Here is a 15155-nt window from a genome sequence, read left to right on the forward strand (position 1 = left end):
AATATTGACACTTCCCTAGAGTCTTGCTACTCCAAGTGTGGTCCATGGACCAGCTTATTATAAATGCAGGCTGACGGGCCTCACTCCAGATGTACTGAATCAGAATCTGTAGTTTAACAAGACACCCGGATGATTATGCATACGTTCAAGTTTGAGAAGTACAGAATTTCATGTAGTATTCTATTATCCCAAGGAACTATAAAGGGCTAGGACCTTAAACTAAGCAAATACTTGGTATTTGACCAGTACCTACTTGGTCCTTTTTTCCCCCTCAGGACTCCATCTCAGAATCCTGCAGCGTACTCTGTTACAGGGTGGATGGGAGGGGGATCCTCTCCAATCGCCTCCTCTCTGCGCCCCCATATCCCACCCCTCACCCCCTGCTAAAGAGAGCCTTTACAAGCACCCTAAATACCCTTTTCCCAAGTCCCATTCACTTAGGGAAGATTCTGCTACTCCCCAAACTGAAAGAGCAGCTATATAGAGGGGTTTCTACCGGAGGGACTCACAGTTTACATACAAATACGGATGAAAGCACTTTGCAAAACTGCCCGTTAGAAACAATTATCACCTTGCCACCTGAGGTTTGGAGCAGCCCCCCACCTCCATTCCGCTCCCTTTTGAAATCCGGCTTAAAGTAAAATTGAGAATACGAGAGAGGGAGGGAGGGGAGTGGAGAGAGAGAGAGAGAGAGAGAGAGAGAGAGAGAGAGAGAGAGAGAGAGAGAGAGAGAATATCTTGATCATGCACAGTAATAAATCTGCTCTAAAGAGAGGTGAAAAGGGGGTTACCATGAGCATGTCAGTTTTGGCATCGCTCTGTGTACCTTTCTGCTTCCTAGAGAGATGGAACTGTAATTTTAAGGTGGCTAACACAAAACTGGGAGCGTCCACATGTGCTGGTCCACTCTTGCCTGGAAGGACAGATTCTAATCATTCAAGGCCTCTCAGGGTCCTTTCCAAAAGAATCCCAGGCTACCACCCTCCTTCCTCTTCAATCTTCTGAAAACTAAAACTCGCGAAGCGATGGCATTCTCTGGATTGGCTAGTACTAAAATATCCATTGGGTGGCAGTAACACTATCCTCTTTATGACTTGCAGCAAACCAGAGAATGCATTCAATCAAATGAACCGATCTTGTAGAAACACTGGAATCATTTATGCATTGCAGTTTCTTTTTCTTGTTTTCGCTTCTTCCCTGGGATATTCTGAGTGGATTGTGGCTATTTATCAAGATCTTGTGGTATTCGTGGTTTGCTTGTCGTTTTCGCTCAGGATTAGCATCATTCAAGGCAAACGCAAAGCTGCTTTTTCCTCCTTCACTCTTTTTTGAAAAATCATTTTTGGGGGCTGCCGAAGAGAGCTAGGACCCAGGAGACACCTTCCCAAACAGCAGGGGTTGTGTGCTTTCACATAGCAGTACTGTACAAGGAAAACCCCGTTGGATCTGTTATTGCGGGATACTTGTGAAATATACATAGGATTCTTTCTTATGGCTGCATCCCGGATCTGGAAATTTTACTTGGGGACCAAGAAGATCTGAAAGGCTACATGCACACGAAAGATTTGCAAGACTCCGGTTCCTGTCATAGAGCTCACAGACTTCCTTACTTACTGGCCTTTTTCCTTCCTTCCTTCTTTTTTTTTATTTAAAAAAAATTATTACCTCTTTTCTGCTCTCTCCTCTCTCAGTCTCTCCTTTTCTATCTGCCTCTTCTTTTTTTCTCCCAGTCTTTCGTTTTCCTCCCCTGCTCTGCACCTGGATTGTATCTTCGCCAAACAATCGGGCACTTTGAGAACTAACTGGAGGCAGTCTTGTAGGGAAGAGCTGTATGGAATTATCTGCTTTTATGGTGAACTTGGCATTTGTGAATGGGTATCTTGTTCACGGTATTAATTGCTAGCAAAAACAAGAAAAAGAACACAGGAGTAAAACGTGGATTTTTCTGAATACGCATTGTGATGACCAGCAATTACCTTACCGACTGATATCCAGAGGAGAAAAATTTGGAAGACTGTTGTGGGTAAGGTCATTTTATATATGCAAACCCATCAGTGGCGTGAGCAAACTTGGGCGTTTGTAATGGGAATGGGTGACTTGGATGATTGCTGCATCGCACTGATGGCTGTGATGTGGCCGTTATTGGCACTGAATGGAATAACTGCAGTTGGGTGTGTGTGTGTGTGTGTGTGTGTGTGCATGTGTGTGTGTGTGTGTGGTCTGTATTTTGAGTGTAATTGAAAATAAAGCATCACTTCCCACCTCCAATTATTTTGATATGGAAGAGTGTCTTGAATTAATTCTGGGTAGTCACTCTTTTGTTTGGATGCAATATTTGTGGCTCCTGTGTTCTGGAAGAGGTAACAGCAGAGAAAGGAACACTTACTGAAGAGCCCTATTTAAAATGAAACGAGCTACTCTTTATTCATTAAAAGAAATATGTTTTCAACTCAGTGCAGCATTCTGCTGCATTTCACAGCCGCAATGGGACCAGGGACTTCCCACTTGTCAAGTTCTTAAACTTTAAGGTGATAATCATTGTTAATTGTCCTCTGGGTTGTGATTACTGGAGATTATTGAGTACCCTAGGTTACTTTTTTATCCACCGGATTATTGTTCAGAATGAAAAAGCAAAGAAAAAGCTGAAGGGGATGACCAAAAAGAATAGTGCAATATTATTTTAAATGTCACCATAATGCTTTCTTCCTCAAGTTCAATTGCCCCATAATATAATTATTTCTCCAATACCTTAAATAGCTGAAGCTATGACCCACGTGCAGAGGAGTCCAAGGTCTGGAACCAGAAAGCATCCTTTTATTGCAATGCAGCCAGCTTTGGAGATGCAGGCAATTACACACTTCCCTTAACCTTAAGTTGAGGATGCGTCCTATCTGCCACATCTATTTTACCCTTTCGGTAAAAAGTTAGAGACTAGAGCATGAAGGATGCTTCAACATATTCTGCCTGGGAAATGGGATAAAAAAAATCAATATTGATGACGTGGTTCAGTGCACCGTACTGCAATGCTAAAGTCCCATATTCAGTACCTATGATGAGAGAATGGAGCATTTACATGTGTTATAAATCTCACCTGGTAGATTGATCTCAAAGGGAGGGGAGAAGATATGTGGATATGTAGGAAGATAGATGGAAGTCGTGCATAATCGGTGATTATGTAACTTCATTACATCAGTGAGCTTCAGTCAACGATAGTGAGATGAAATGATTGTATAGAGAGAGGCTCCATCACCCTGTTAACTTTTGAGGGCTTGTAACAGCTAACGCAGAAGGAGGAGGAGGAGGGCCGATAGGAGATTAGCTCCAAGGGTCCTGTAAACCCTGATCTCTGTGGCGAATTTAGCATGAGTTCTCATAGTGAGTTTGTGAGAGACAGCTGATCATGTAAGCTTTATGGCTGGGCAGGAGCAATTTCAACGACACCCGTGGAGAGTCCAAATGAGTGTCTGCAATGTTTCACAAGTGCCCCATTGAGTAATTGGGACTGATGATCCCAGCCAAGGTCATAGTTCTGTACCCTATGGTTGAAATATGTGACCCCAACTGAGTAGAAAGTTAAACCCATTGAAATGAAGACTGAACGGAATGACTATTTGGGGTCCTCGCTTGCATGCTTCCTGCTAGAGTTTGATGCAGATTTCAGTCTGGTGGTTCCCTCAATAAAAACGATTGCCTCCACAGTGTGTCAGAAGTGAGTGTTTGGTACCTCTCTCTTTGCCTTGACAACCCGTTTCTGGGCCATTTTAACCCTCTGGGAGAAGAGAAGTAAAAACCTTCGAAGGTAATGATATCCTGTGAAAATTAAAAGGAAATAAATGGCAATGAATTCATTATTAATAAAAATCCCTGAAATAAAGAGCAGTCCATTTTCAAGTTCTACTTATTGAGATGGCTTAAAGGACGTGTTGCAGCTGCCTGTGACTTTTACCATGAGATGAGATACCTGTACTGTGCTTACTGTACAGAGAAAGGAATACTGCAGAACAAAATGTCATTTTTCCTGATGGTTTATTTGGAGCTGTGATTTTCTTGAAAAGAAGACACACATCAGTTCCTTTTGGCCTTCTGCTGGTTTAGGATCTATTTTTCCCTCAATAGATTATATGTTCCCTCAAAATGAAACTCTGCTAAAATCTTAACCCTGTTGAATCAAATCACTTTCTCTTCTCACCTAGTTCTGTGATTTCCCATTGCATTTATTTTACCGAAAAGGTGAGATGACTTTTTTTTCTCTCTCATCGTGGAGATGAGATGATGATTCTTAAGGTTTTTCCTATGGAGCCTGGTGCAGGATCTAGATATTCACTAAGTAACTTTGAAAAGGTCTGCTCACCCCGAATCGGAGTGGTGGAACGGTGGAATGAAATTTTGAGCTCCGGTATTTGAGGCGACTTTCTTATTTCGGCAGGACATGCCCCAAACCCTGATACGTGGTACCAGTGGATTTGGAGGTTTGGTGTTCATATTGTGGGGAAAATTGGATGTGAAGTTAACTCCTGATTCCTTCCTTCAGGGGTCAGGGTAACACTACATCTGCTTCCATGCTGTTAGTCTGCAACTATGTGCAGAAATAGGGTCTGTTGTGATTTTTCCTGCACTCCTTCTTTTAATATTTTATAAATGACTTAGTTGTTTTCTGACATAAGCCACACGTATGTTACCAAAATGGCACCTTCTAGAGGCTTTATAAGTTCAGTGGTGGATGAGAATAATATTAGAAAAGAAGTGTCTCTAAAAAATGACACTGACCATGAAACATACATACACATATACACCTGTCATGCTATCTTTTTCATTGAAGACTGCACATATTCACGCTAGAAAAGATAATTGCAATCATTTTAATGGCACTTTGTAACCTGTTACTTTCTTTTGGAGAAGATTATGTAACTGAGGCAGCTCATGGCATTTTTCTTAGGTATCCTACAAATCAATAATAAAAAAGCTGTGCGTAATAAGAAAGCATTTAAACATGAAGGCAGTAAACAACTTCAAATATGATATGTATTTCTCTATTTTATTGCCATTTTGTCAGCCCAGGTTATGTAGTTAGATTAGAAAATATTTGGGAAAATAGAAGAAATTCTACTTATATATATATATATATAGAAAGTACTAAATTTGTCTCCTGACCAGTTGTTTCAGCAAAATCAGATTTAGCTGACAAGTAATCAGAGTATCCCTAAAACTACAGAAAACATTGAAAAGGAGTTTTTTTTATTATGTTTGTAACATATGTGAAAAATTCATGTTATTGTTAAAATGACAGGTGAAAAATCATCTTTTAAGAGCTGAACTTTGAGGACTGATTTAAGATTTATACTTTAGAATCTTTTCATCTATTACACACTGATGTGTTTGGGACATACTTTGTCTTACAACAGATCTAACCTTTGGTGTTTGGCAAATCTCCTGTTTTTATAAAACAGGCTACTCTATCATCTGTGGCAACCACAACACCCAAGGGTTGATTAATAAGACTTAAAAGTAGCAAGTTTTCTGCTAATGCTCAACTTGCGAAGCATAATTATAAGGCCACCATTTGGGCAGTTGTTGATAAGGCCATGTCAGCATTTTTCTTATTATATTCCAATCCTGTTTCCATTAGTTGTATCAGGAATCGCAAAGAGGAAGGAGTTCAGCTCTGAGACATCCAGGCATTGTGGAACCCTGGGCTGAGTCAGAGGGCCTGAGACACACACTGCAGGCTCCGGCAGTTACCAGCCGTGTGACTTCTGACCCTGCATTTTATCTCTCTGTGTTCAAAATAATCATTAAAAAACACACACACACACAACAGTTACACATTGCACTAAAGAGACAAGATATGTGTCTAAGGACTTACCATCACGCAATGCCTTAGATATCTGGAATGATGATTATTAAGGGTTCCCCAAAGTTGTATGAATTGAGCAGTACATTTTTTCCTCATGCCCTTATTGTACATCTTTATAGCCGCTTTCTAGTACTGGTTACAGTAGCTGGTAGGTAATATTGTTCAGTGAGTAAGCAACACAGACAAATGAAAAGGTTTGGTTGCTAACTTTGTCAGTACTCAGTTTTTTCAGCAGCACTCAGATGAGAATAGAGTTGTCTTCCGTACCTGAAAGAAGTTGTTTTTGAATAACATTTCAAGAATGGTAACTAAGGGTTTTTGTATGTGAGAGAGTGTCTTCAGCTGATTGTTTTTAAGTGCTCCTGAGTATTTAGGTGTTTCCGTTTGGGGTGACAAGAGCGCACGAACAAATGTTCACAGACAGACTTGATGCTACCGTTTAAAATGGGTCAGTTGACCAAAAAGCTACTCTCATTTGTCACTTTATTAACACCATGGGTTTGAATGCTAAGTGTATTAGAGGACATAAGGATGTAAAGATGATAGTTCTGTTTTGGAATTTGCTAGCTGCAATAATTGCTAACGTTCTTTAGGGGGAAGCAATCCCCCATGTGTCACTATTAGCCCTGCATTTCTTTAATGTTCTCGGGTCTTAACATAAATACATCGCCACGTATGAGGAGGGCGTAGTTAGTGATGTGACCTGCCATACATGTTTTTAAGTGACTGGATACTTATGAGAAAAAGTAAGTTTTTATATTTTAGTTAAGGCAGGATGGGAAAGAGGAAAATTAATGCTGTAAATAAAAGTAGGTCTATGTGCACTTAAAGAACTTTCCTGCTACACAGCATTCTCCTCTTCCTAACTTGCCAGTGTCTTGCATTTTCCTGTAAGAATCCCCAATATTTCTTTGTTTCAGATAAATGCCTGAACATTTGGCACATGCCCGTTCATGAGACTTCACTGATGCTTTTAAATAGCAAACATTTTCTTTGTTTCCTGTGTTTTAAAAAGGCACATTCCTTATGTCTCATGGAAATGCTTTAGACTTGCTCTAGCAGATTTACAAAAGAATATTGTAGGAATGTAGACAGGCTTGTTTATTTGACAAATTCTGCTAATCACCTTACAAGTATGCTTTTAATTTTCACCCAGAGAATGCCACCCTAGAGACCGTTAGACTGCAGATAGCGTTCCATTACGGGCCAAGCACATGGCTCAATGGACATACCATTGCTGTTTACCCTGACCACTGGCTTACCGTGAGAGATCCTTAATTGACACTCTTTTTGGTCCCTCTGTGTAGAAACAATATTCAGGTGCCAAAACTCAAAGACTCCTAAGGCTTTTAGCTTTAGAGAAAGGATGACTGACCAGCCTGGTTTTGCTTTCTTATCACACTATCTGAAATTGCCAAGCAGTGAACTGTGTATAAAGCAGAGGGAGAAACCAAAGTACTTTCATATTTTGCTTCTGAGAATCCGCTGTTCCCTGTTTTCATGTTAAAACAAAAGTAACCTTTTTCATAACAGACTATTCAAAGGGTGTGTTGTGGTTACTATATCCATATACATGAAATACAATAAATGGTACTAGATGAGCTACTTCATTCACACAAGTTCTGCATGTTTAAGAATGTATATTTAACAGTAAAATTAGGCTGTATTTTGTAATAATGTCCTAAGTCAGGAAATTGTGTGTGGAGTTTGGTCTCACCAACAAAATGAAATGGACTGTGAATTGTGATCACGTAATTATAGACTTTTACTCTTTCAGTATGTTTGTTAATTATGTAGCTCATACTTTATGTGAATTGTAATAAATCACTGTATGAAAAATGATACAATTATTCATAGTGGTTTATTTTCTCATGGCCTGAGCAAAGTGAGTTAATTGGTAGGTTCTTACCCTATCAACATTTACATGCAATACAATTATTCCCTAGTATAGTGATCTTCGTCATTTTCTGGTCTAAAATTCCCCTTTTTAATTAAAAATTTTGGAAGCTCACTTAATCATAGATGTGCTTTCAGTATCAGCTGATTGAGAAAATGCATGATAATAAATGATTATGAGTATGATCATTCTTTTAAAAATTAATTGTGTATAGTCACAAGAGGTTCCACTTACATCTTTGAAATACACTGTTTATCCACACAGAAAGTTTGATAGATACAGATTCTGGGTCCCTCGAAGTAACTGCTGCAGTCTTGGCCAACTGAAAGCTTATGTATCTAGAGCCAAAATACTTGTATTGTACGTGCACATGAGTCACGTTTATCTTAAATACAAAATGAAAGGTGACTGCTTATGGTGGTGGGATGTGGAACAAAGGAATTGGGTTTTGGATGGATAGACTCAGAGTGTCTAATTTTCTAGGGACATACATTCAAAGTTGCAACACAGGTAAATTTGCATTCCAATTTTAAGATTCCACTATTATAATGTAAACTTGTCTAATATTATGAAATAATTGCATTTTAAAAGACAAAGTAAATGTTATTTTTTTATTGTAGTCAGAATGAAAAGGAATTGTATAAATGTAGCCTGAGGTGATAACAGTGGCCTCATAAGAAGCTAATGAAATTACATATGGTGCAGAAGTAAAGGACACCCCGTTATGGCATTTTAGCTCCCACAGAAATTTTGGATGAAGGGAATGCCATTAGGTTCACAACATCTCACAATTTGTTGGCTCTCCCATGATGTGTGATTCCTGATTCCTGATCTAATACAAGTTCTCTGTGGAGTATTTTAGTTACAGAGCAGTTCTTCCTGTTCAGGTTAATTTTAGTGTATCTAATCCTTCGGCCTCTTGCTATATTGCCTTGTGATCACTCACGTGGTGTTGGCGGACTGTATGTCTCTTTTATGCACACTGTGCCCTTCTTGACCTCATTTGATCTCTGGAGACACCACACAGGGAGAGCTGGGAAAATAGGTAACCGGTGGGGCCTCCTAGAATTTTCCATACTGTCCTCTTTCCCAGTAGCTTTGTATCTCCCCACCTGCTGGGAGCTGCTCTTCTTCGGAGTCCCTCCTTTGGCCTGACTTTCCTGCACCTGCAACCTGGACAGCCCCGGCATTTAGGGCCCACGCCGCAGTCTCAGTGTTGCACGCTGCCTTCTCGCTTCTCAAGTACATCCACCAAGGGGTCTTATCAAAATATGTTTTAGTCATGTTTTATCCCACTTCGAAGAAATGGGATTTCATGTTTCACTTCCTCATCAACAGCATCACTCTGCACCCACGGACAATAATGAACCAGTCTGGGAATAATGCATCATTATTAACAGTATTATTTTTGTAAGGTCTGCCAAGTCACCACCACCAGCTCCCAAATGAAGGAGATAGAGTTGTGTGTGTGATTTTAAATGTAGGAGTCACTGTTAACACGCTACAGGAAAAAGTTCAAAATCACAGCCTCCCCGCTTTTGAAATTTGAGGAAAACATGCCATTAATTAGTTTTCTGACCCAGAGGAAATAGCTTAAGTACCATGCATTTTTCATAATAAGGTGAACAGGGGTTGGGGAGGACATACTTTTTATTCTGGTCCAATCTTGTAGTGCCCTTTAATCTTATTGGACTGACAGCTGCCTCACATCCCTGTTTGAAGAAATGACCCTGACTGTGAACGTGATGTTTCCAGCCTCTTCACTAACTTTAATTTCAGGAGGAAAACAGCCAGGGGAGCTAAGCACAGCAGTAAAGATGGAAAACTGAGAGGCTTAGAGTGGTAGCAGGTATTTTGTGTACACAGAAAGCTTCATGTGGCCAAGGGAGAAAATTTGAGTGTAACAAATGAATGTGGTGGCTCTCAGTGCTTGGTTTTTGAATACCCCCCGTTAAAGCCTCTAATTGTTCTCACCACGACATAACCCCTGAATGGCACTCAAGAGGCTCCCGGCTCCACAGTGTGCAAAGGAAATGCATTCAAGGGGTCTCTAGGGGTTGCCAACTCTGCTGCTTTCCCTTGTTGGGGTTGTCCTACAGGGCCCATAATAACACAGTCACAGAGCAAGCTGTTCATGTCAGCGGGTATGTTCATCCCAAGAAGTGAATGCTCAGTGCTTAGCTCTAGGAGGCCAGTGCCTGTCTAGTTTGTATTTCTAGTGCCCAGCATGGTGGGGGGCATATAGTAGGTCACTGGTACATTACCCTATTTTTTAAGATTTTATTTATTGAGTTTTAGAGAGGAAGGGAGAAAGAGAGGGAGAGAAACATCAATGTGTGGTCGCCTCTTGCACGCCCCCTGCTGCAGATGTGGCCCGCAACCCAGGCATGTGCCCTGACTGGGAATCGAACCAGCGACCCTTTGGTTTACAGGGTGGTACTCCATCCACTGAGCTACACCAGCAGGGTTGGTACATCACTCTTAAATGACCAGATGCCTAAGCATTTAATGATAGCAGATCAGTTTTAGGTTAGCATTGTCCTAACCTATGCTGCATTATAAATTCAGACAAAGCTGCAGATTTAGGAAAAGAGAAAAGGAAAATTGAATAATAAAGGAGAGAGGATTAATATTAGGTAATTTGTAACCTACAAACGGACTGACAGAGGAAAAATGGTGGGCCCTTTCTTCTTTATTCCCTCCCTCCTTCTTTCCACTGGCTTCTCCTCTTTCCCTTCTCCCTTCCTTCCACTCCCACCACAGATGTTTGAGGGCCTTTGGTGTGCAAGGTGCCTGCTCTAACAGGGCCTGCAAGGGATATAGGGGTGAGTGATACCACATATCTAGGTCCAAAGATGGTTAGTTAGGGATAAGTGGTGATTAAACACCTCACATATAATTATAATTCAAGATAGTCGACTATGGGTACCTCTAAGAGAGGTGTCAAGCATGGCACAAACTCAGGAAAGGGTCAGATCACATGCACTTGGATGTATTAGGATACGCTTGTTAAAGGAGCTGAGGTTTACATTAGACTTTGCAGGGTTTCCCATTGGCATGGAGAACATCTAACAATCCAGGTGGATCGGAGACCAAGGACAAAGATACTGTAAGCAGGAACAGAGAGAGCATGCTTAGAGAAGAGCTGACGTTCTACTTTACCCAGAGGATGCAGAAGGTGATGCTGAATATAAGATGGTGACACTGGCACCAATGGAACGGGGTTTCATGGGCATAAGGAAAACAGATCATTTTATGATCTGCTCATATTTATACCTTAGGAAGAAGAGGAACAAATGAGTCTGTATCTCCAGGGTATGTTTCATTCCTAGTTTTCTGAATGTCCCAAGGACTCCTGAATCCCATCTTCACTCCAAATGTCTTCGTGTTGAACCCCTGTTCTCAAACCGCCATCAGGGGCACTCTTCATTCCCTGTCTTCTTTCTCGCTTTCTAAGACTAAACCACTGTCACTAGTGCTACATAAATACAGAGGCCAAAGTTTAAGGCCAGCTATTGCGTGCGTGTTTTTAAAAGCAGAAGGCAGCATTTTATCATGGGATCTATCCATTCCAACTCTCTCTGCTTGGTAGTATTAAAAAGTTGCCCCCAGCCCCTAGGAAAAATGCTGTAGTTTAAATGTAACTCTTCACTGAGGATGTGTAAGGTTTCTTTCTTCAAGTGATGGCAACAGCAAAGTGTGACCCAAGGGCGGCAATTCATTCGGGAGGTAGGGCAAGATGGGAAAGGAATCTGGGGAGAAAAAGAAAAAGGAAAGTCTTTGCTATATAACTTAATGGCAAAATGGAAATATAAATTCCAAAATGGGTTTTTGTGGTCATATGGAAAAAGAATAATGCTTTAGAGTATAGTATAGATTCATTCCTAGCAAGTGTGAAGGCTTCTGTTAACTACCAATAATTATAACAATTTTCCATTGTAGAGGGAAATCATAAATTGAGCTTCCTAAAATTAAAAAAAAACTCATTCTACCAAAGATAAAAATTCTTTCTCTCATCAAATACTTTACGTACATTTCTAAAAAGTAGAAGAAAAGAGAGCAATAGAGATTGGGAGTTTTTTGGGTATTTTTTCTGATCACTACATATTGAAAATTCTAGGAAGCTGGGCCATGGCCAAACATGGAGGATAAAATGAGAAGGAATGCGGTTTGCTCAGGCACAAGCTAAATATTACACGTATGATCATTAGGAATCAGCTAAAAGAACAAGGAACACAGCCTCGTTGTCAAAAATTCACCCCCTTTGCCCTAAAGATTCTGATTCAATGGTGGAATGGAGCAAAGGAATATTTACCTTGAGAAAATGGTTGAGGTCCGTGGGTGCACCAAGGTGTGCCTTCGGAGAGCATCAGCAGAACCCTCTGTCTGTCTGTCTGTCAGTAAGGTTTGCTTCCCTTCCCTACCATGTTTTATTATGGATATTGGATGCTTTCCTCCACATTCTCCAAACTGCCCTATCAACTCATCTTCAGCTTTCAACTTGGAAGTCCTTTTCCACTAAAAGGGCAGAGGCTAAGACTCTCCTATGCTGAAATCCTGGTGCTGCCACAATAACCAGATGACTGCTGTTTAGCAAGTGTGGCTTATGCTTGCCCTTGGTAACCACTGTCCTTTGATTGTATTAAGTTGGCAGAATCACTCCTTCCAATGTGGGTTTTGATTGATTAATGCCATGTGAGTGAATACAGAATCCTGTTTGAGGGCCCCATCTATTGTAAGGGTTGTGGCTTAACACAGGCTGAAAGTGTTAAATACAGTTCTTGCCATCAAACGCTTATGGGCTAGTGGAGAAGACAGATGTGTTCTATTGCGTTCCTGGGAAACAGAAGATTTAGCTGCTTCTAAGTCAGAGGGAGAAACTGGTTGAAATATGGTTGCAAGTGAGGCTTTAGCAAATCCTCCTGGTCCTTCAAACTGTTTAAAATTGAGTCACAAATCGAGGTTTTTCAATTCCCACACCAGGCAGTCACTGGCAGTGGTCAAGCCCGGGGAAGAGGGTATAATCTTGAGCAAGATACTCTCCTGCAGTTGCTAAGTGCAGTTCCCAGTGAGGGACTCAGCTATGAGCCCTGGCTGCAGGATGGGTACCTGGTCCCCGAAGAAGTAAGCGGAAGGTATTTGGAACCTCTGACAAGAACATTGTATTCCTTTGCCCCTTGAGGCATGCTACAATAATGCCATAGGAATTACTGAGGTAATACTGGGAAACCTTAAATATTTTTAGAAAAGTGTAAAAAACCACTAAATATTATTGAGTACAAGGCCTTGCTCCATGTAGTTAAATTTCAGAGATTGTGGTTTCCTGAGGGATACAGTTGAACCCATAGTATAATTTCTCCTGGTATAAATTCCCCGACCATCAATGTTTAATGAGCATCTCCTCTGTGCCCTGACCTTCCAGAGAGAGAAAGGAAGGAGTTGAAAATTCAGGCCCCGAGTGTTTCCATAGGGCCCATTTTTGTTCAGTGATTTATGTGCTTGAAACCAAGGTTAAGGGGGGGAGTTGGTGGGAGGTCAGGGAAGGGGCAAGGAAATGGAGCAGAGTAGCTGGGGCAGAAGTTCTCTGAATTCCAAAGATAATAAGACAATTGTTTGGGTTGTGTGGGATGAGGCTAGAGAGGCATGGTGAAAGTTGGCAGAAGGCAAGCCGCCATGAACTGAGTGGTAATGGAATGAGCTGAATGTAATTTACTGGTGCAGAACAGACAGAGTGAAAGCAGTGTTTCATTAGCACTAGTCAGTCTGGGATTTGGATTAGTGGGGGTCTGGTTTCGAATATGATGAATTTGAAATCATAGAAATAATATAATCTAGAGTTCAATTTTCCCTGAAAGTGAAGAATTTCATATAACACTTCCCCTTAATATTATCTAAAAATACTAATTTGTTTTCTTAATGTGAGGGAAGTGACATTAGTTTGGGTTTTTCAATGCATTCTTCAGCCCCAGTGAGGTGACAGGGAATGCCTTCTGTTTTTTATTTTCTGTAAAGATATTTAATCAGGTTGAATACACTGAGACCAATTGTGCCAGTAATTTTGTGAACTAGTGGCTGTGTTTAAATGGGAAACCACTCATTAAATCATAGACAATTTGAATAGGAATGAACTTAGTACACCTCCTTGCTGATATATAAAGATCTGTCTATTATAACTCAAATAATTATCCATTAACAGGTATTCACTTTAATAAACAACCGCTTTGACTGTTTTCCCCCTCACTTGACCTGACATTTGACTAGATGATCAGCTCAATTCAGTTCAATAAATACTCCCAGATTATGTACCTTGCCGGTGCTAAATGCAAGCACTAGAATGAGCAATTCACTCATTGCCAAAGCAACGAAAGATGTACACTGCTAAGTATCTTAAAAGATTTGTCTTAGAAGAAAAAAGCAGCTCTCACCACTACCATTGCGCCTGCTCTAAAACAATCGATCCATTCCTTTCCTGGTCCTGGCATACTTTTTTGTAATTAGAAAAAAAAGTTTATGGTCTTTTTAAAAGACGAAGAACCCAACAAAGATAATACTCCTTTTCGATTACAGTATTCCCCTTGTGTTTATTGATGTATGTGTTTTATTTTTCAAATACATGGAGATTTCAACATCTGAACACCATATTTTTTTTCAGACCATAAGGCGTGATTTTAGAGTTTAGATTTTTCCCCTAGATTTTAGAGGAAAATAGAAAAAAAATTTTGAACCAAAAAACATGGTAAAATATTTAATAACATAAATAACATAAAATTCACCAATGTAAATGTAAACAGAAGTCAATAGCAGCATTAACAACCATTATTCCTCCCAAATTTGGGGGTGGAGTGGGGAGGTGCATTTTACAGTCCAAAAAATACGGTATATTTATTATGTCTTTTTTCATTCAATATGATTTCAAGGCCCCAGGATCATAAGTTGTTCTAATTTAACTATTTGCATCATGCTCTTTCTTCATAATACACTTCTCTTTCATCCTCCTAGATTTGAGTCAGTTGAGTTTAGCTTTGCCATACAGTGTCATGTCTTTTAAAATAAGTCATGTTACTTTAAATTTCCTACCCGAGAGCTATGTAGGTGGTATGGGAGGTGAGGGATACCTATTGGTACAGACTGCATCAGAAGCTACTTAAACCTCATCTGTGTTCGTAAGTAAAACAAAAATTAGTATTTCCTGTTTCCAAGATTAAAATTAGCCTTAATCAGAGAAGGTGTGAGTTACTGCTCTAAGCATTATCTTTCAACTCTCTCAGTTTCCTGGAATTGAAGATTCAAATTCTGGTAGATCTAAGCTCATCTTTTGTTAGTTTCAGAACTCCGTCTAGCTCAATCTTATTCATTTGATTTTTAGTATTAATATCAGTACGGCTATGGTTACAAAAGTATAAA

General features: G+C 40.2%; 1 protein-coding gene across 1 annotated transcript in view; it reads left to right on the forward strand.

The window, feature by feature from the left end:
* Positions 1–1083: 1083 nt before the first annotated feature.
* IL1RAPL1 (interleukin 1 receptor accessory protein like 1) overlaps positions 1084–15155 on the forward strand; it is a 1208235-nt gene continuing 1194163 nt past the window's right edge. Inside the window, exon 1 of the mRNA XM_028523164.2 lies at positions 1084–2023. The gene's annotated coding sequence lies outside the window, so the exon portion shown is untranslated. The remainder of the gene's footprint in view (positions 2024–15155) is intronic.

The sequence above is a fragment of the Phyllostomus discolor genome, chromosome X, assembly GCF_004126475.2.
Source record: "Phyllostomus discolor isolate MPI-MPIP mPhyDis1 chromosome X, mPhyDis1.pri.v3, whole genome shotgun sequence".
Lineage (NCBI taxonomy): Eukaryota > Metazoa > Chordata > Mammalia > Chiroptera > Phyllostomidae > Phyllostomus > Phyllostomus discolor.